Here is a 10765-nt window from a genome sequence, read left to right as displayed (position 1 = left end):
GTAAGTGCAAACTGAGTGTGTGATAAGAAAACAAGTCAACAGCCATTAAATATACCCTCAGCAGATGGACAGGATTGTTGTACCTTTGCTCAAAAAGTGACCTGGTAGGTGCATTGCAATGCAAGGCGTCAGTAAGTCCCAAAGTGCAGTAGTAAAATCCTGAAGAGTTATATGACTTAGTCTAGGGTCAACACAACAATACGGTCAGCCTGGCTTTTGCCAATGCTTTTAAGTTGGGGATTCATGCTGTTAAGCTCCTCACCAGTGCCTGGGAGAATGCAAACTGCATAGAAATAAAGTGAAATTACTGAATGAGATGGAAATGTGTGGGAATAAGGTCCTTACTGCTTACTTGCAAGCGTGTCATTTAGCCATTGAAAATGGGAAAACTGATATTTTTCCCTCAATGTCAGGAATCTCATTTTCTCATTCTTGCCTTATTTTCTCAAATTTCTCACAAATGCTGACACCATTCAAAGTCTTAGAATCTTTTCTTGCTTGAAAGGTAGGAAGCAACTATAAAAGCTGATTGCTGTTTAAAGTAATTCCTTCCTGGATAAAATTGACACCCAAAAATAAACGCAACACACTCAAAGCAGTCTCTTCCTACCCACTAAACAACATGAGATGGCAGCAAGAAGTCCCATTTTCGAAGAGTTGAATAGTGAGAAGAGATTCTCACTAGTGAACAGCAAAAGGCCAATCTGGCTGCATTAGCACCCTCATTATAAAACTATCTCACCTCATGACGTGCCCAATCGCTTAACAGAAAGCAGATGATATTGATTCCTAACATGAAAGTCAGAACAGTAACAAATTAACTCCTCTTCACTGCTTATTTGTCCAGCCCTCAGTCAGGCAACAACATCTCAGGGCACACCCCATGGGCAGTGATCACAGGCACCGCCATCTCATCCAGAGCATCCAGGTCCCATCAGCAAAACAGGGGACAATTTCCCTTGGCCCAACAGTCTGGGAAAATTGACAGGTTAGCTGCAGGCTGCCATCGCTTGATTGGGTGCACAGCTGAGCTTTAAAGATGACACCAGTGCAAAGAATCTTGGGAATCTTTGGCTGTGGCCAGTGCTTTTGCCTGCTGAGAGTGGTAAATAGAATGAGTGGGGGGGCGCATAGGTAATGGGATGAGTTTGGGAAGATGACATGCGAAGAAGTGCTAAGGTTTGCGGAAGAGAAACCTTCCATGGAACTCCTCAAAATTGATGGCTATATGATTTCTGGTAAAATTCATCCTTTAGTGTACGTTTTAAATTTCACACTTCATAATAAATTATCCAACATTAATATTCAAACTCAATAGAATATTAGAATTTTCAAGGAAAATCGGGAATTAAAAATATACTCACATATTATTAGTGCCGCATACTGTTCACAAACTATACTTCTAATCCCATGATGTTTAGTCATACTTTTCCATTAATGTTCTGTAAATTTCTATGTCAACATTCCCTCTTTAAAATGCATGTATGTAATTGCAGTCTGTGGCCAATATGAGACTCTGCAGAGAGATTTTGAAGTATTTCCTTCAACTTTGTCACCAAATTGTAGTAAAAATTATTCATTAACTAATATCAGGCAACACCAAAACAAACAATTTTGCGTGCAAATGTAAAATAAGACGTTTAATTGTATGTCTATTTTGTGGGATGGGAATGTAGTTTCAGGTTTAAATAGGCAGTGTAAATTATAAATGTAGACAAAAGAACTTGCGATGAGAATGTTTTGTCTTCTTTGTGGGTTGTGGACTTTGCTAGTTGGGCCAGAATTTATTGTGAATCTTTAGTTGCCCTTGAGAAGGTGATAGTGAGCTGGCATCTTGAAGTGTTGCAGACCATTTGGTATAGATAGATCACAATACTGTTCCAGGAAGGGAGTTCCAGGATTTTGACCCAATGACACTGAAAGATTGGTGATATATTTTCAAGTATGCATAGTGAGTGGCTTGGATGGGAATATGCGGTGGTAGTGTTCCCATGTATCTGCTGCTCTTATCTTTCTAGATGGCAGCGGCTTTAGGTTTGGAAGGTGCTGTCTAAGGAGACTTGGTGAAAAACTGCAATGCATCTTTTAGATGGTACACACTGCTGCTACTGTGCACTGGTGGTATAGGGAGTGAATGTTTATGGATGTGGTGTCAATCAAGTAGGCTGCTTTGTCCTGGACAGTGCCAAGCTTCTTGAATGTTTTTGGAGTTTCATTCACCCAGGCAAATAAAGAGAATTCTATCACAGAGCAGACCTGGGCCTTGTAAATAATGGACAAGCTTAGGGAAGTCAGATAGTGAATTACTTACTGTAGGATCCCTAGTCTCTGACCTATTACAGCCACAGTATATTTAGTACAGGGGTCAGTTTCTCCTACTGTCTAATGTCCAACAGGCAGAAATACCGGCTACTGCCAGAACCTCGCAAGATTCCTGGCACTAGTGCCATCTGTAAAGCTCAGCTGAACACCCAGTCAAGTGCTGACAGCATGCAGCTGTCCTGTCCACCAGCCGTGGTTCCCATGAAGGACACTCCCTCTCAACCGTTCCCCTCACCTGAGGCATGGTGACCTTCAGGTTAAACCATCATCAGTCATCTCTCCCTAATGAGTGCAGCCCTATGGTCTGGCAAGGTAATGGTGACTTTACCTTTTACTTTTATAAATGGCTCATTCAGTTAAGTTTCTGCTCTGGTCTGAATATTAACAAAAAATAGCAATTTATCACTTTAAGATCCAGGCAAATTTATATCCACGCACGCCAGTCCAATCGTCCCTTCTTCAATCCAAGTACACAAATCATTTAAAGTTAGCGGATAGATACAAAGAAAAACTCAGAAATGCTAATGAAACGTTGGCCTATATCTCAAAGCATCTAGATTTAGGTTGTGATATTATGCTTCTGGAGTAATAGGTTCAGCTTCGTGTTCTGCATCTCACTAAGGATAGGTTGGGTATAGCCCCGATTGAATAGAACGATACTAGGATTTAGAAGAGTAACTTAGTAGGGTAGATTGTACAAATCTAGCCTGCATTTCCAATGATTACAGAAGGTTAGGTGTGATTTATTTGAGCACAGCTACAGACATGAGAAAAATATTGAATTTCAATTTAGAAGTCAAAGGACTTTGTGTGTGGGAGATCATGCCTTGCAAATTCGTTAGAGTTCTTTGATGAAGTGACCAGGAAGGTTGATGAGGGCAGGGTGGTAAACATGGTCTATATTCATTTCAGTAAAGCGTCTGATAATGTTCCACATGGTAGACTGCTCTGGAAGATTAGATCACAGGGAATCCAGGGACAGCTTGCACATTGGATACACAATTATCTTGATGGTAGGAAGCAGAGTGTAATAGTGGAAGGATGCTTGTCGGACTGGAGGCCTGAGAGTAGTGGTGTGCCTTGGGGGTTGGTTCTGGGCCCATTGCTGTTTGTTATTTATATCGATGATTTGAAGGAGAATGTACAAGGCATGATTAGTAAGTTTTCAGAAAATACTAAAATAGGCAGTACCGTGGACAGTGAGGAAGCTATCAGAAATTGCAGCAGGATCTTGATCAGTGGGCCGAGAAATGGCAAATGGAGTTTAATATAGATAAGTGTGAGGTGTTGCATTTTGGGAAGTTAAATCAAGGTAGGAGTTTCATGGTGAATGGTAGGGCCTTAAGTAGTCTAATGGAATAGAGGGGCCTTGAAGTTCAGGCACACGGTTTTCTGAAAGTGGAGTCACAGGTAGACAGGGCAGTGAAGAGAGCTTTTGGCACACTGACCTTCATCAGTCAGGGCACTGAGTATAGAAATTGGGAAGTTATGTTGCAGTTGTACAGGATGTTGATGAGGCTGCACTTGGAGTATTGTGCTCGGTTTTGGTCACCTTGCTATAGGAAGGATGTTAATAAACCAGAAACAGTGGAGAAAAAAATTACAAGGATGTTGCCAGGACTAAAGTGAGTGAGTTATAGGGGGAGGTTGAACAAGCTCAGACTTTTTTCTTTAGAGTGTAGGAGACTGAGGGGGAATCTCAAAGAAGATCATAAGAGACATGTATGGGTAAATGCACGCAGTCTTTTTCCAGGGTTCGGGAATTGATGACTAGAGGCCATCAGTTTAAGCTAAGAGTAGAAAGAATACATGGGAACCTGAAGGGCAGCTTTTTACACAGAGGGTGGTACACATATAGAATGAGCTGCCAGCAGAAGTGGTTGAGGCAGGTACAATAACAACATTTAGAAGGCATTTAGACAAATACATAGGATAGGAAAGGTTTAGAAGGATATGGGCCAAGTGCAGGGAAATGGAGTTAGGGTGGATGGACATATTGGTCAGCATGGACCAGTTTGGGCCAAAGGGCCCGTCTCTATGCTGTAGGACTCTATCAATCTACGATCGAGAAATGCAGCAGTAAGAATAGGAAGAAAGAACTATCTTCGACCATCATTTCTCTAATTCAAAGGACCAATATTTTAGGGGGTATAACAGGAAAATGGGCTGGAAAATATTTTGAGCAATAGCCAAAACAAGTGCATCCCATGGGCCACTGTTTTACACCCGCTTAAAGTTCTTTAGATCATAGAACTCCTACAGTGTGGAAACAGGCCCTTTGGCCCAACAAGTCCACACCGACGCACAGAGCATCCCACCCAGACCCAACCTACATATCGCTGAACACTACAGGCAATTTAGCATGGCCAATCCACCTAGCCTGAACATCTTTGGACTGCGGGAGGAAACCCACGCAGACACGGGGAGAATGTGCAAACTCCACACACACAGTTACCCGAGGGTGGAATCGAACCCGGGTCCCTGGCGCTGTGAGGCAGCAGTGCTAACCACTGAGCCACCGTGCTACTAAAACCACAGTCATCAAGGTATTACTGATGGTTTTGCACTGGTCAAGACTTTTGGTAGCTGAAGTAGTGGAAACTGAGGTAGATGGGCACAAAACATCATGATGTCCTGCTATGCATTTTCAGGAACAATGGTTCAATGGCAGAACAGCTAACCTGTCCACAAGCAGCAAGCATCTTGCAAAGGAATAAACGGGCCACTTAAGGCCTTTGATAATAGGCTGACAAGAATTTTCCATTTGGGATCTAGACCCATGCAGCAATCAGGAGTCGGGCAGGTGGTTGGATGTAGGTCTCCACTGGCACACCACATAGACCAGTGCTCAGTCTCTAGCTGATCACAATGGTGGTTTGGCAACTGTAGTCGCTTTTACATTGAATTTTTTCTAAAGAGAGGCACCCTCTGTCTCCCTTGAAATGATAAGCTACAGCTCCTGGCAAGTTGGCGGATCTCTCTATGTTAAAACTCCAACAAGTACAGCCCACCTGCCATCCTTGTATGGATGCCACCACACTGTATGGCTACTAATTGACCAATCCAGGCAAATGGATCAACAGTGGGGCCTACATTTGACTCTAATGTCAGGGTACTGACCCAAAATAGAAAAGCCTGCCACTGGTCTCAGTACTATGTTATTTGGTCAATTATTTGCCTTCTGGCAACTGTTGGATCTGATTTTAAACAGTATGATAAAGAAAATAGCTTTAGTAACAGAAACACCAAGGTCAGGGGATTCCTTGAATCCAAATTAAAATGTTCTGAACCTTGGTTAGATCACATTTAGAATACTGTGAACAATTTTGGCTCCATGTTATAAAAAAGATTAGAAGTACTGGAGGTGGTACAGAATAGCTTCACTGGAATGAAACCAAACCTGAGAGATTAAAACTACCAGAAATGATTGGACAGATGAGGCCCTTTTCTGCAGGAAAGCAAAAGCTGGAGGGTGGCCTGATAGAGATCTTTAAGATTATGAAAGGGTTTGATAGAATAAAGGCACGCGAGAATATATTCATTCAGCGAAGAGCAAAACTAGGGACCAAATATAAAGCAGTCATTAATAAATACAAAATGGAATTCTAGAAAAACTACTTAGAAGTTAGAATGTCAAAATCATTACCACAAGACATTGTTAGAATCATGGAATGGTTGTGACATAGTCTGAATTGACTCCACCTATCTTGTACAGGCTCATCCAACTAGTTTCACCCATCCACTTTTTAACCATTGTCCTGAAAGATTCTCTTTAATTATCTAATTCCCTTTTGAAGATTGTGTTGGAATACAGCTCCACCCCATTCTTTGTGGTACTACATTCCAAGTCCTAAACATTCACTACATTAAAGAAAAGCTTTTCCTCATGTCACCTTTGAGATTTTTTTTCCCATTCATCTTAAATGGGTGTCCCCAACAGGGGAAGTTCTTCCTGCTAGCAAAGACCTCTTTGGCACAGAGGATGCCTATCAGAAAGCACACCCGCCACCCGAGTCTGGAGGCAGAATGTCAAGGTATACTTGGCAGAGTGTCCATATGGCTTCAGACCCACCACCGCTGGTGGCATACCAATAACAGCGAGGTTACATCTTTAAGTGGCCCTTATTTATAACCCTCTTCAGGATTGCAATTGGACAATGGACAGGAAGGGTGACCTCAACCTCATCACCCATCCACCCCCCCACCACCATCACGTCTGACAGAATCAAGGAGTCAGGAAGGTGATGGGACTTTTCATCTAGCGTCTTCCCTCCCAATTATATGGTACTCCTGTGAAGAGGCGTGAAATTTCACTGAATGCTTGACAGAAAATTGTGTGCTCTTACGCCTTTTTTTTCAGAAAATGCAAACAACTTTTTTTTTTAATTTTACACTTCATCATATTTAAATGCAAACTCATTCCAAATGCTGCTACCCATTTGGTAATTTGCCAGCACTGAGTGCTAGAGGTCAGGGCGCTATGTGGTTGGCATGCAATGATAACCACATTCACAGATTAACAAGAATGAAATGACCACTCCAATTCCTACAGAGACAATCCACAATCCACAGAGGCTTATTATTTTGAATCTATTTACAGAACATAGTGAAATCATTTTATGATCATATTTATTCAAGAAAATGTAGCTGTAAATATGAGTCTGTAGAAATATATTATTTTTCATAAAACTGATAGTGTCCACATTTTTGTTAAAAGAAACTAACTTTGTTGAGAAAATGGAATCGGTGAATAACCCGTTCCACGCACAGCAGCAATTCATCATAATTTTATTTGTGGGCCATACAAAACAGATCAAATATAATTTAAGGCAAAGGTTTCATGCAAAAGGAAATGAGTGTATTTCACAGGCATTTTGCTTTGAGAAACTGAGCATACTTTCTGTATCAGAGCACCTCTTTCACATGTACAGGCTAGTTCAAAGCACAGGTAATATGAAATGTGCATTAAGAGCCTTAACGCATGCTGAAGTGATTTGCCACATTGTAGATTTGTTATTTCTACAAGAAGAAAGGACGGACACAGATTTAGAAGAATTGAAGGGATTAGATGAAATAAGCATAAAAATATTATTCCCTCTAGTTGGTAAAACTGTAACCAGTGGCACCAATGTCTATAATGGTCACTTAAAGAGCAAGGAAAAGTTACAAGAAATACTCAGAAGGTTGGAACATGGACTCCATAGTCACTCACAGTGGTTGAGCAAGGACTTTTTTTTAAAAAAAGCCTGGATAAATATTTTAAGGCAAGGGAGAGAAATCACGGCAGTGGAGTTAGCCAGCAGAAGCAACGGGCTGAATGTCCTCTGTAAAACTCTTATGGAATAGGAGCTCAGTGATTAGCATTGTTGTCTCACAGTGCCAGGGACCTGAGTTTGATTCCAACCTTGGGTGACAGTCTGTGTGGAGTTTGCATGTTCTCCCTGTGTCAGTGTGGGTTTCTGCTGGGTGTTGTGGTTTTTTCCGCAGTCCAAAGATATGCAGCTTAGGTGGATTAGCCATGCTACATTGTCTGTAGTTTTCAGGTATGTGTAGATTAGGTGGGTTATGCAGGATGGGTCTAGTTAACTTGTTGGGCCAAAGGGCCTATTTTACACACTGTATGGATCCTATGATTCTATGTTGCCAGGCCTGCTGAGTTTCTCCAGCAATTCCTGTTTTTGTTTCAGATCTCCAGCATCTGCCGTTCTTGGTTTTATTTTAAGGTACACATCATCCTTGTTTGGCATCATTTATCCAAACTGCTAAAAGGGCAAACCTTAAAAGAATTACTTTAGAATTTTAGTTTGCCAGATTTTGTGATGTTATTTTGTAGGAGTCTTGAAATTTCCTGACAGTGTTGTGAAATGGTGACCTCATGAAGACTAAAGAAAGGTCCAGGTAACTGAATGAAGTGGTGTCAGAAGTGTAAATCCCATCCTGTTTTGTAATAAAGATCTGTAAAACTGACGACAGTAATGCTGTTATTCCCCAAGTATTGCTGCCCATAATTCCTTCACAGAGTGAGTTTCTAAGCTTGACTATAATGTTGAAGGAGTTCCCAGTGAAAATTTCTCACAGATACAGTCAGGGCACTGCAGCAAATGTCACCTGGGTGGCCTCCATGCCACTAGGATCATTAATGGAGCAATATTGTCAGGAGCCTGACTGTAGGTTACCTGTCCATACTCAGTTCATGGAGCGTAAAGGCTGAAATAAAGCAGAAGCATGTGGTTCAAAAATAACTTACTCTAAAAACACAAAGAAAACACTCAAGGGCAAAGCCTCCAAGGGTGACATGATGTTATTTTCCCTATCAAAGATATTAAAGCATCAATTTGTGCGTGAACCAGATGTATACAATTTAAATTGAATGATTAAATGATATTTGAAAATAAGTTCAGCATATAAAATCAGAAGCAATGATTAAAAGTGAAAGTCCATCAACTTAAATTTTAAGATTTCGCAAAGGCTCAAGTTAATGCAATGCACAATATGACACCAAGTCTTCCAGACCACAAAAATACAAGGTTCAATCTCGAGTTCATGATGAGCTAGCTGATGATCTCATCCAAGGAAGGTGATTGTAGCAATACAACTGAGTTCTGTCAAGGAAAGGGATAAGATCACAGAAATAGGAATAGGAGTAGGTTGCGAGTCTGCTCTGCCATTCAACGTGATCATGGCGTGATCATGGCTAATCCAAGACTCATCATATCCACATTCCTGCCTTTTCCCCATAACTCTTGATTTCCCGATTGATCAAGAATTTCTCTCAGCCTTAAATACATACAAGTATTCTGCCCCCATAGGTCTCTTTGCAAGGAGTTCCAAAAACTCTCAACCCTCAGAAAAAGTTCCTCCTCACCTGAGTCTTAAATTGGCATCCCTTAATTCTGAGGCAATGCCTCTGGTCCTACAGTCTCCCATGAGAGGAAACATCCACTCAGCACTTATCCTGTCAAGCCTAAGAATCATATACATCTCAATGATATCACTTCTAATTCTTCTAAATTCAATGGAGTAGTGTCCCAACATGTTTAGCCTTTGCTCATAAGACAATCGCTCCATGTCAGGATTCAGCCTAGTAAACCTTCTCTGAACTGCCTCCAATTAAATCATGTTTTTCCTTAAATAAAGGACCAAAACTGCTCACAGTAATCTAGATGTGGTCTCACCAGCACCTTGTATATTTGTAGCAAGACTTCTCCACTTTTATACTCCAACTCCCTTGAAATAAGGGCCAACATTCCATTAGCCTTCCTGATTATGTACTAGGTTTTTGTGTTGCAGGACAAATACCCGCAAAGTCCTTTTGTGTTGCAGCTTTCTGCAGTTTGGAGTCATACAGCGTGGAAACAAACCCTTCGGTCCAACTTGTCCACACTGACTAGACATCCCAACCTGATCTAATCCCAGAGTTAGTAGGAACTGCAGACACTGGAGAATCTGAGATAACAAGGTGTAGAGCTGGATGAACACAGCAGGCCAAGCAGCATCATAGGAGCAGAAAGGCTGATGTTTCGGGCCTAGACCCTTCTTCAGAAATGGGGGAGGGGAAGGGGATTCTGAAATAAATAGGGAGAGAGGGGGTGGTGGATAGAAGATGCATAGAGGAGAAGATAGGTGGAGAGGAGACAGACAGGTCAAAGATGCAGGGATGGAGCCAGTAATGGTGAGTGTAGGTGGGGAGTTAGGGAGGGGATAGGTCAGTCCAGGGAGGACGGACAGGTCAAGGGGGCGGGATGAGGCTGGTAGGTAGGAGATGGGGGTGGGGCTTGGGGGTGGGTGGAGGGGATAGGTTAGGGAGGCAGGGACAAGCTGGGCTGGTTTTGGGATGCGGTAGAGGGAGGGGAGATTTTGAAGATTGTGAAGTCCATATTGATACCATTGGGCTGCAGGGTTCCCAAGCGGAATGAGAGTTGCTGTTCCTGCAACCTTCGGGTGGCATCGTTGTGGCACTGCAGGAGGCCCAGGATGGACATGTCGTCTGAGGAATGGGAAGGGGAGTTGAAATGGTTCACGACTGGGAGGTGCAGTTGTTTAGTGCGAACCGAGTGTAGGTGTTCCGCAAAGCGGTCCCCAAGCCTCCACTTGTTTTCCCCGATGTAGAGGAGGCCACAACGGGAACAGCGGATACAGTATACCACATTAGCAGATGTGCAGGTGAACATCTGCTTGATGTGGAAAGTCTTTTTGGGGCCTGGGATGGAGGGTGAGGGTGCAGGTGTAGCACTTCCTGCGGTTGCAGGGAAAAGTGCCGGGTGTAGTGGGGCTGGAGGGGAGTGCAGAGCGGACAAGGGAGTCACGGAGAGAGTGGTCCCTCCAGAAAGCAGATAAGGGTGGGGAGGGAAAAATGTCTTTGTTGGTGGGGTCTGATTGCAGATGGCGGAAGTGTCGGAGGATGATGGGTCGGATCCAGAGGTTGGTGGGGTGGTACGTGAGG

This window comes from Rhincodon typus, chromosome 31 (genome assembly GCF_021869965.1).
Source record: "Rhincodon typus isolate 14 chromosome 31, sRhiTyp1.1, whole genome shotgun sequence".
Lineage (NCBI taxonomy): Eukaryota > Metazoa > Chordata > Chondrichthyes > Orectolobiformes > Rhincodontidae > Rhincodon > Rhincodon typus.
Note: the sequence above shows the minus strand (reverse complement) of the source record.